General features: G+C 41.6%; 1 protein-coding gene and 1 pseudogene across 1 annotated transcript in view; one reads left to right on the forward strand and one right to left on the reverse strand.

Annotated features, from left to right (window-relative positions):
* Positions 1-12,322, forward strand: part of LOC143304516 (omega-amidase NIT2-A-like) — a 165,276-nt gene that overhangs the window by 59,901 nt on the left and 93,053 nt on the right. The gene's annotated exons all lie outside the window — the stretch shown is intronic.
* LOC143304527 (5S ribosomal RNA) lies at positions 1,258-1,376 on the reverse strand (annotated as a pseudogene).

Consider the following 12,322-nt stretch of genomic DNA (forward strand, 5'->3'; position numbering starts at 1 on the left):
TTGTGATCATTCTTATTACGATTATTCTTTGTACTCATTACCATCGTGCTTTTTATTACGTTCGTTCAGAAATTTCTTATAGCATTTACTGTATTAATCAGATTAGTAAATTGTAAGGCGGGTATCTAGATAAAATAAATAAAGTAAAAATTGGAAATTAACTATATTCGAGTTCAAGTAATAAACCCAGAAGTAAAAACACCGATCACCGGAGCAGGCGAAGTAATGGCACCCGACAGCACTGTTTCCTCAAGGTAAGAAAATTAATTTTGAAAATTCCTTCTCTGATAATTTCGTTTCCCTCGAGAATCGAATTAGAACTTCCTATCATCGATCTCGTTTTATTTCCGTGAACGGTTTTGAAGAAAGAATCATTGCTTAAACTTTACACAAGTCCCGCACAGAGAGGATCGTTAGAATCATCTTCGATTATTAAATTCAAAAGGCGAGAAAATCGTGGCAATAGAATCCATCGTAGCAAATGAATTGAGCCTCGGTTCTAACGACGAACCACTACAGCGAAATTAAAGGAGAAGAAGAAGTCAAACCTAAAAATAAATTTATATAAAACAACGAAAGATCTCACATTCCTATCCAATCCAGCAACGCTAAAATATATATATCCAGCTAATAAAATATATATATAATAACCTAAGCAATTCTACATTCAAATAAAAATCCGTTCAACGAGGACAAATATTTATTGTACCCAGCTTTAATCCTCTCCCGTGCCAGTATCCCTGCACATAGCAGGTTAGCCGAAAAGTGGAATTCGTTTGCCAGTTGTATTAAACGCCAGTTAACGCTACCCATTAAACGCAAAAAAAAAAATTTAACAATAAAAAGAAAATTTCTGAAATAGTCCTTAGACTATTTCTGGTGGCAGCAACTAACGTATTAATCAGAAATCTAAATCAATATTTCATACACAATAATATCATTTCAATATTTCTCTTCCGATTAAATTCAAACTCAAACAAAAAAAAAATTTCAGTAAAATTTAAATTTAGAATTTGATCGATTTAAACAAACAAATACGTAACAGATTAAATTTTTGGTGGCAGCGGTGGGATCCGCTTCACGGAGGATTAAAGTTGGTTTAAACGGTTCGATACGCTCCACAGAGGACTAAAGTTGTCACGCTTGTCGATAAAATTTATACCTAAGAAATAATGTCGACTAAATTAGAATCGTTGGACAAAGACATGATCTTGAAGCCTGAACCTCACCGAGGGGCGCGGCGGGCCTAGCGCGCTTCGCCAACGCCACACGGAGTTCCCAGGCGATCACCCATCCAAGTACTCTCCGTGTCCGGCGCTACTTAACTTTCGTGATCTGACGGGAACGAGTGCACTCAGCGCGGCCAGGGCGTTGGCATTTCTATTTTTTACTTAACATGTTTGTAAGTAGTTGTAGCATGACTGTAATTTGTTGTGTTTGTTGTCTGAGTACTGCATTTTGCTCACATATTTTTGTTGACTGCAGCGTCGTTATTGTTGTTGTTTTGATTTTGGTTGTTTAAGGGTGGTGTTTAGTTAGTTACTTGTGCATAACTTCAGCTACCAAAGGTGTTGATGGGGTAGAACTGATGCCGATGGAATTTGACGAAATCGTTATTGTGTTTAAATGTTACATTCGTCCATTAATTGTCGTAGAATATCGAGACTACGTGATAAGTAACACACATTTTGAGTCGATCCGTTAATTTTCCCACGATCAATCTATCAAGTTACGAGACGAGAAATTTTTAATTTATAATAAAAATGTATGAGATTACGCTTTTTCGATGTACGCTTTTTCGAAGATCTGTAGCGCAAAGAACAATTCTCTCTCCAACGGTTTCTTTGATACATATTATAGCATCGCCGGAACACTGTTTACGAAAGGCCGACGAAACACATACAGTGTCGCGATAAAGCGTAGGTGCCGACGGGCCGAAAGTGTCGGGAAACTTCAATAGGCCTAATGGCCCACCGATATCCCTTTGGTCCTTCCGTAAAATAATCGGAAGAAGGCGTATATAACCAAAATAGCAGACGGTTACGAACACGTGCGTAGCGGGGATATTGAAAGATGACAAAGGGAAGAAAATTATTACTGGACGTCTAGGTTACATCATCGAGAACACAAAAAGGAAACAAATATGTCCTGACCATACAGGATCTATTGACCAAGTGCTCCCTTAAAATTCCTACTGTAGCGGTTCATGGCCATAAAGAAAGTTCCAGGGCTCAAGCGCACGTGCTGGCCTGTGAAATGTGACGTCCGAGGTCAGGACGTCGTCAAAGAATAGACCCTATGATTTACAATAAAGCGCAAGTGCTTTCGATAAAGGAAACTGATTCCCTACCCCAGAAGAAAACATTCTGTTTCAGGCACCTCGGTATCCTATATGAATGGCAACGAGGAAAGGCTAGAGAGACGCAGAGAGATACAACTGATCAGTGAAGTCGAGTAAACGGTGAGTATGCGAAGAACAATACCAGTACGGCCCAGGTAACGCGTGCTGGTAAAACTATCAGGTCTTCCACGTATAATTAATAAACTCATTGTTAAATCAATCCGCGGAGTATTTCTTTGGCACCGTACACGTCCTACCACCTCACTGATAAAATCGAAAATAAAATCTAAGGAATATTACAACAGACGGATCAATAAACAAAATTTCAAAATGGTAGATTTGTTACATTTAATGAAAGAACTTAGTAGAGGGAAATCTCAAACGGATATACAGAACCTCATAAAGTTCCCAATATTTTCAAGTACCATAATATTGAAATCGAAGTAAAAGGAATGCCATGGTCAATACATATAAATAAATTAAAATTAACGCGCTCGCAATAGATAGTGACGAGCATTCAAACAGGCGGACCAAACACAACAAACAAAAGCAACACGTTAATAATGAAAACTTTTCCTATTATATACAGTACGGGCATCGTTTTTTATGAACAAGAACAAGGAGAGGAACTCTACGGTCCTTGGGATGGAGAACTTCCAGCCTATCACCCGGAGGTGTATGGATAATTACTCACTTACTGTTACCAATTACTCCAACACGCTTATTAAAATATCTTCGACCGTATCATTTGTCAAAACTGTTATTACAATGTAGATGAAATGCCAAAAGCAAAAAGGAATCGTAGACGTAGAGGCTATAATCCAGAATGATCGAGCTCTGTATACGACTGTTAAACTCGATATTTTGTTATCGAACTCACGATAAGAATAAATATAATGACCGAGCCCTTCTCGCTGGGGCATTCGATTGTTGCATATTCACTACCGTAATCTCCAGGTCGCATTGACAAATTTTGAACAGATGTTACGATAATAAAATGAGCCGTGACACTTTAACAATTTATGATTTTACAATCCGCGGGAAAATAACATACTCAATATTCTGATTTGTGACTCAACAAAAATAAAGAAACACATTTATACGTCCTCTGTACTGCATATCTCGTTGAACATGTGGAAAATCGCTAGTAGCACATAGATTATGAAGATACATTTTGCTTGTTATGATATAGTAATCCTACTTTTTCAGCACTGTATCATATTTGGATTTAGGCTTGAAGAACGCTTCTACTTTACTAGTGTTGCTGTTTTTAAGATCTGTTTCTCGTAGTAGGTCTATAGAATTGTACTATATATTCAATATTACTTTATGAATATATTATGAAAATTATGTAAGAAAATTTAAATAAAAGGCAAATTTGAGGTAACAAACTGATAGAGCATGTTATATAAAATATGTTGTAAAACGAATAAACTCACTTCACTTCACTTTTCGTTCACTTTTTATAACACTTCGTGCTTTGCTTTTTTGTAAAATGTTTCGACGTATTCATTTTTTTATTATTTTTATGCAAAATTATGTTATTCTGCCAGAACTTTGTAATTTAATTCTCTCAAGTTAACTTACTGTTTGAAACTGACTCCCTTCTGCGAAAACATTTTTTGACTAAATTTACCCAGATATTTTCTGTATCCAATACTCAGATCCGATGAATATTCGGAGCAGTTCAAGGCTTGAATTTCGAAAGAGGTCCCGGTGCACCTTTATTAAGCGTCAAGTAGGCCAAGGTGAAGAAATTTACCTTTATATATGATAAGAGAGTTTATTATGCAGATCTAACAGAGTAACGGTACAAAATGTTACAGAATGATTCAAAGTATTACAAGAGACTGCGTCAAAATATTTTAACAGATTGATTCGAGCGCTTATTTTGAGGGGTTTTTATATCGTGCTTTCTATACTGTGTGACACTATCGTGGGGTTTTAGTCGGTAAGTCCGACACTACCCCGACAGTGTCCATGAGGATCTCCCCACGAAAAAAAAGTTCAAGGCTTGAATATTTTTAGAAAAATAATAATTTCACTGATCTTAGTATTAATTTCAGTGATTTCAGTAAAAATAAATGTAATTTTCAGTATTACTAACAATTTGTTTTATCCTCTTCCTACCACATTTTGAAATACAAATTTTTAAACCTAAAGTTCAATCTAACAATGAAGATCATCATCGAGGTTGATACATGTTCCAGTTTCGAATATACATCAAAAGAAGTATTTCCTTTCTTAAGTTGAGGTCACAATAAGCATCTTCAATCAGCATTTTATTCTTTTGTCTTAATGGTGAAAACAAGTGATCGAAGAGATAGTACGCATCAAAATATAATACAATATGCTCAAATATACTACACAACCTGCTACAATATACTGCAAGAGTAATTGAGACCGAACACGGAAGACCAGGAACGATAGCGTCATAAGCAGCTTGGTCCTTTTTGTTCTTTATTTGGAGTTTTAGATTTCTTCCCTTACAATAAGTAGCTCTTTGTGATCTATCTGTTTCCTCTCCTTTTTCCATCTACTTAGGGACTCATTTTTTGGAATCCGCGGACACAGTACGTAATTGATCTTCATCGAGCAATCTTGTCAATACGCATCGTCATTTGCCACTCCCTCATTTGAAGAGATTTGATGATAGTATTCCTATTACGGCATGTATATATTTCATGATATGGAGCAATATCATATGATGGTAATAAAAAGATACATCGAGTTCAGCAGATGTTCATATAGATCAAATTTTTGATATCCAAATTTACTATAGTGTTCCAGTGCGACATATGATCAAGTAATTTCACAAAACGACCTGAGTTAAAAATTTGGCAGGAGTCCCATTTCAGGAATAGGTTATTCAAAACACTAAACTCCATACATTTTAAGGCAGTTCATATGAGATGGTTGTCCCAATAGATTCAAATGCCAATAAGAACATTTTACAGGACTTTCAAATCCAAGTCGAAAATGCATTCATAAGCGGTTGCAATTTTCATACAGTGATGATTGATTTTAGTCTCCTGTGCAAGCACTAAATATGTTTTCGCTTGAAACATTTTTGACTTCAGGTGTTCTCAGGTTTTTCTTTGCATATTATCTATAGACAGTCTTGAGTGCAGTAACGTTGGTTTGAAAATTTTGGGTGGATGAGAAACGTAATTGTTGACAATACATCTGTTCGGTTGGAATGTACTTGTTAAGATATAATAAATTAATTGCTTTATTTGCAGTCAACATCGATACATATATATTATACTCTGAAGACCTCGATAACCTTGTAACACGCACGCTTGTTGTCAAACAGACTATTCTAGATGCTTCTAACAGCTACCAATAGTCTTTTGTCTCAACTAAGACCTGGGCGTCCTCTGACGCTTACACACACATTCTCATGTACAGTGTAAATGTATCATCTATTTAACAGTACTACCGCACTGATACATTGTATTAATTGTATTGTCACCTATACCGTGACTATAGCCAGTTTTCAATGGTACGAGGAGTATTGTAACTCGTACAAGGATGACTGCAACGACATAAAAGAGGAAATGACGGAGTGCGTTTTCTGCAGTCAAAGCAGTGAAACCTTGTGCTCCTGTTTAGCAACTGGAGGTCAAGTTACGCAAATTGCATTTTTCTGTACAAGAAAATGCAAATACGTCTGTAGTAAATGCCGCATATTTATCGAAAAGTAGGTTGTTCATAAGATTTTCAATTTTCAAATATTTTTGAGGTGTTCATTAGTTCTCTTCAAGAAGTTTTTGCATCTTACAACCTTTTCCATCGATTGCGACCTCACTGCGTATAGGTTTGTCTGTATTACATAAGCAAATGTTTCATTTGTTCGTTTATCTAAATTGAAACTTGATATTATGTTATATTATTGTTGCTATATTACATTGCACAATCCTTGTATTAAGAGAAACAAGTTAAAATTCTGGATATAGTTTCCTTACAGATAAAGCATGATTCTACATTCGAAGTATACAAATATATTCGTTTGTGAAATAAGGAGGATCTCGTCTTCGTGATTAGAAAATTGATGTACTGCATCGCATATCTGACAAAAATAATTCGGTCCATTTCCTTAAGTAAAGTTGTTACAAAACTGTGTGCTATTCACGCGATTATATGATTTGAGTGCACAAACGAAAGATTGGAATCGTTATAGTTTTCTTCTTTTTATATATGTATCTGTATATAATGCTGCTCGTTTTAAGCGAATCACGTTGTTCATCTTCTTCCCGTTACTGTGTCAAACTTCAAACCGCAAATTTTTTCTTTTATTTTTTACTAATAATTATTTACGAGTCTGCCAAATTATTCAAATTCCCCGCCACATAAATATATATCACAAGTTCAAACCGTTGCTGTGTCATTGTCCAATCTGCATGGAGTTTTCGACGATATGATGACCAATATCTATATCTTTTGATTTCTTATAGATATCTCCAACATATGTCGATATACGATAAATTACAATATAGAAGATAATATATTGTTGGCTAGGAACTTCCTGAATATTCTACAACTCCGTTCAACTAGACGGATTGCATTTCTTTACTGTTTTCTACATTGTATACTGTACAAATATCTTTATGAACTCTATACGTTTTTCTTTATGTTGAGATGTGGATGATATTTAAGGTCGTAGCGTTGCATGTTGCAAATGCTTATATCGCTGCAAAATACATTGTACGGTTTATCGCAAGACCTACTATTTTAGCGAATCCTTTTTTACCAATGAGACTGCTCTCTGCTCTTTCTTGTTTTATATTTTGTAGCACTTCTAAGCAATTACGTTGCTATCTTTCCATTTCTACTAACAAATTTTGTAACTTCTATGACGGTGTAATTGTTTACTGTAATAGCAGAATTCTGTCAATTTCATTATTATTTAAAAATTTTTCCTTGAAGGGACACTTACTTACTTGCAAAATTTAGTGAAAGAATGAAATTTTGTGTAGACTTGTACTCTATTAGTTTGCTTTCAAAATACCTCAACAGTAATTAACAAAAAATGTAATAGGATTCCTTTTATGACTTTAGATTTTCTTCAGTAATTTTCATAATTAATTACAGCGATTTTCCATGTTTTGCGCAACACACATAACTTATAGAATATAAACTTGTGAAACTTATATAAATATTAAGCATGTCCTGTAATTGTATTGCCAGTTTAAAACATAACCAAGAAAAGTGTGTCGAAAAAAAAGACTGGGAAATGTAAATGAACAATGGAAGAAGGTAAGATATTTCTTGTAAATACAACACAACCTCTATACGTAATCTGCTGTTTCAATGATCGTGCTTTTACATATGAGAATCAGTTACGATTAATTGCAACCCGTTAGAATGAAATAATTACATAACCATACAGAATGATTTATGCAGAGACCCGCATCTAAAATCGTCCTGTGTGATGCAAAAAATATTTCTAATTGTTTACTCACAAAATATTGTAAATAAAAGTAAAAGGCAAAATGAAGACTTAAAAACTTAAATACATGGCTTAAGTACTGCATGGACCATATTAATTAGCAATAAAATTAGAAAGATTTGCCGAATGGACATATTGTAAGGTACAAGTTAAATAAATAAATAAAAAAAATATATCTGTAGCGGCACATGAGTTACAGAAAGATTCGAATCGAGGGTGACTCATGTTGTTGTTTTGCCTCGGAGTATCAAGACCGTTAGGTTTCAAGTAATGTAAGAACAAATAAACTCCGGACAAAACAATGTCGCCGCTACATACAACCGTCAAACGTAGACGAATTCGAATTTTCTGGTTCTCCCCCGACCAGTATAAATAAACGGACGCAATCACGAGCGAAGGAGTTCATCGAACAGAGTCGAAGAGCATTATTCGTGTAAACAATTATCGAAGTGATCTACAAAGTTTCTCCGAGTATTTATCGGGTATTCATTTCGTAATATATTTTTGTACCAGCCACTCACAATTCGTCTGTAATTTATTTATTTATTTGGAGATATATTTAACGGATTGCGACAGCAATATTTCGCTTTCGTTATTTCGCTCAACCAAATAAAGATTAATCCTCCACATTGGTGACTTCCACGTGATCTTGAGATAGCGAAATTAATATTGTGAGTCTGAGCGCGTTAAGGATGTCGAAACAATACGACTACGGTTACGATTTTGCAAACCATCCGCGTGCCACCGCTGAAGCAGCAGAAGATCGTATTTTGGTTCTCTCTATTTGAGAGACAGCTCGCGGTGGTGGGGGTCAAGGACGGGATATCTAGTGGCGATCGAAAGGACGCAGGGCGGCCCCGAGCTGAGTCGGTATTGGCGATATTTGTTGACGTTACATTCCCCCGGTGTTAGAGTTAGGCTGGTCCTCCAGACTCTTATTTTCGGCGTAGTATTCCCTTTTGTATGCCCTTTTGGAATCTTACATGCCTTGCTTCGAAGATGATTGAATCGGTGTCTTGAGATAATTCTCGTAATGGTTGTATTTCAGGTGTGGAATATGTGTTTAAAGGTGCGCTAGGTGTCTCTATTAATCTATGGTAGGAGGTTGGCGGGTAGTATAGAAAAGCCGAGGGTGGTGTCCGATGTAAGGATAGGGGAGAACATCACCATTTCGGTGGTACCAAGGAGTAGGGGGGATGAGGAGAACGACCCCTTGAGGCCCAGTAGGAAGGCCCTGAGTAGCCCCCCGAGCGGTGCTAGGTCCGAGATAGGAGTAGTCGAAGATTCGGAGGGTTCCGCTGGGATGAGGGACGGCGACCTCGGTACGCCAGTGACGACGAGAGCACTGGCCTACGCCAAGCTGCTGGCGAGAAGGATGGTGGATAAAAACTCTGGAGTGAAAAAGGCGAGTGCGACCATGCCTGGCGAAGCGGAGGACAGTGTCAGGGATGACACGATGGCGAGCGACGCCGTCATATAGACGTCGTGATATCAAGGCCGGAGCTTAACGGGCTCACTCAAGCCCTCACTGGCGTTGTCCAGATGCTGGGCGTCCTTGTGAAAAAGTTCAAGGTAGACAAGAACAAAGGCGAGGATATCAGGGAGGTAGGGAATATGATGAAAGGTATTCTATCGTCCCTGGAGCAGTGCGGAGAGCACAAGGATAGGAGGAGGAAGAGCAGGAGGGATCCTGTCGATGGAGCGGTCAGTAGGGTGACGGCGGCCAGCGAGGGCGGATATCCCAAGAGGGAAGGGATATCGTTGGCCGAGGTGGCGAGGACAGAGGAGCGTAAGTGGCCTCGAAAAGGCGACGTCTCTTATGCGGAAGCCTGGGGGAGTACGTTCAGTAAGGCCAGGATGGAGGAGGAGTATAGTGACGACTCCGAGGTGTAGACGAATTTCGAAAGGAGGAAAAGGGAGAGGAGAGCTCCCTTATAAAAGAGGCTCCGAAAGCGCGCCCGACGAATAGTCGAGAGGTGGCCCTGGAGGATAGGGCTGAACCGAGGGATGGAAGAAGGACGGAGGCGCTCCTGGTAAAGGTGGAGGAAGGTTCGGAGTGGCTCCAGGCGTATAAGAAGATACTGGCTGCTAGGAGCACCCTGAAGGGAGCCACGGGTGTCCGAAGAACGAGGGCAGGGCACACCCTGATAGAGTTCGACAGGACGGTATCGGTGCACGAGGCGGCGATGAGACTGAGAGCCGCGTTAAGCGACAGCACGGAGGTGGCCGCGCTCGTTAATAGGGCGACGTTGCAGATCAGAAACGTTGACCCCCTCACCAGCAAAGAGGAGCTGGTGGAAGAGATAAGAGCGCTATGGGGGATCAAGGACAGTGTGAGCGGGGAGGTGAAATCCCTGAAGATGGCACCATGGGGCACGCAGGTCGCGGTGGTGGTCCTCCCTGCTAACGGGGTGCCGAGCGAAGATAGGGATAGGAGGTTGAGGGGCTAACCATAGCCTCAGTTAGGTTGCTAACCGGCGCACGGCGCTGCTACAAGAGCCACATGCTGGGGCACGTGGCAGCGAAATGTACCGTGGTGTGCCCGGATAGGGAACTTTGTAGGAGGTGTGGGAGTACCGAACACGCCATGAAGGACTGCGATAGGGAACCTAGATGCGCGATGTGTTCGGGGCAGGAGGTGATCCGTGCGAAACACATCACCGGTTCGCTGGCGTGCCCGATGGTGCGCCTAGGAGTTAGGAAGTTTAGACGGGGACTCAATTAGAGTCCTACAGATTAACTTAAATAGGTGCAGACTGGCGCAGGACCTGATGATGCAGTACGCGTGTGAAAGCAGGATGGACATCGTAGTCATCTCTAAGCCCTACAGGCAATTGCCTTATTGGTTTAACGACGAGGGCGGGGATGCATCCGCATGGGTCACCCTGTTTAACGGTAGATACGCGATGAGCGAGACACTGGTCCAAAAGGCTGGGATCGTAGGAATCAGGGTCGGCGACGCGTTTTGTGTCAGTGGGTACTGTTCCTCGAATATGACTAGGTGCATTTTCGATGCTTTCTTGGGGGGAACTAGACGGGGTTCTGAAGGAAGGGAGGAGAAGCGCACCGGCGCTAATGGTTGCCGGCGACTTTAATGCCAAGTCTAGAGTGTAGGGTGGCATTAGGACCGAACGGAGGGGGCATGCCTGTTGAACGTGATCACGAAGCGCGGGTTGGTACCGATTAGGACGACGGGGAACTATTCCTTCCTGAGGAATGGAAGGACTAGCTTCCCGGATGTGTTGTGTATCGATCGACGTATGAGGCTGAGTTGGAGGAGGAGTGCCGTCTTGGATTGGTACTCAGCCTCTGACCATTTTTATATACTACACGTATTTACGAGCAGCGTTAGGAGGGCGGTTGGCGGGGCGTTCGTGTACTCGACGAAGCAGATCGATGCGGATAGCTTTGTGAGCAAATTCGACGCTGTCTACGCGGAGCACGTTTTAAAAAGCGACGAGTCGGCATGCGGCGAAAGGCTACAGAATACCTTGGAGCGTAAGTGTGCCGAGACATTGAGGAAGAAGTTCCCGTCGCGGGCGAAAAGACGAGCCAATTACTGGTGGAACAGCGAGCCAGCCACGTTAAGGAGCGCAATGTGCAGGAGCAGGAGAAGAGCACAACGAGCGGTGGCGGCTCGCAGGGGTTCTGTGCCACTTTAGTCCAGGATCCGTGGGGCAGGCCGTATCGAGTGGCGAGGAGCAGATCGGTGCGGTCGGCACCATCCGAGCCCCTAGGAGGTGACAAGGTGGCGAGTATCCTGGACAACCTCTTCGTTACCGGGCAGCAACCGCGACCGGGTAGGCAAGAAATCGGACTGGCCCCACCTGCGGTACTCGACGGAGCCGATGATCTGCGGATAGACGAGGAAGGTTTAAATATGGCTGTCGGGAAATGCGATCCTAGGAAGGCTGCAGGGGTGGATGGGATCCCCGGTACTTTAGTCAGACTGTTGGCGGAACGAAGACCGAGGGTGTTCCTAGCTGTGCTCAATGGAGTTAACAACTGCAGTAGCATACCGGCAGTATGGAAGGTGGCTAGGGTGGTGCTGATACCCAAGCCCAACAGAGACCCGACACTGTCGTCAGCTTACAGGTCGATCAGTATACTGCCGGCATTGAGCAAGGTCTGGGAGCACACACTGAAGATACTCATCGAGAGGAGCATCGGGCGAGATCCCTTCCACAAGCACCAGATTGGCTTCAGGAGGAGGAGGGGAACCCTCGAAGCCCTGAACAGGGCGGTCGCGGTTGCAGAGGACTGCAGAAGAAAGGGCCTGGTATGCGTTCTGGTCGTCCTTGACGTGAAGAACGCGTTCAATACGCTGAGGCTGCAGAATATTCTGGAGGAAGCGCGAAGGAGGCGGTTGCCAGGACGACTTCAGGGGTTGATCGGAGATTACCTGGCCGATAGGAGGATCATAGCGCACTGCCGGGGCGGCATCGTAAGGAGGAAGGTCGGTGCGGGGGTGTACGACGGAACTTTGGAGACGCTGGACCAGGAGAAGGACATCGAAGCCGTGGCGTTTG

This window comes from Bombus vancouverensis, unplaced genomic scaffold (assembly GCF_051014615.1).
Source record: "Bombus vancouverensis nearcticus unplaced genomic scaffold, iyBomVanc1_principal scaffold0038, whole genome shotgun sequence".
Classification (NCBI taxonomy): Eukaryota; Metazoa; Arthropoda; class Insecta; order Hymenoptera; family Apidae; genus Bombus; species Bombus vancouverensis.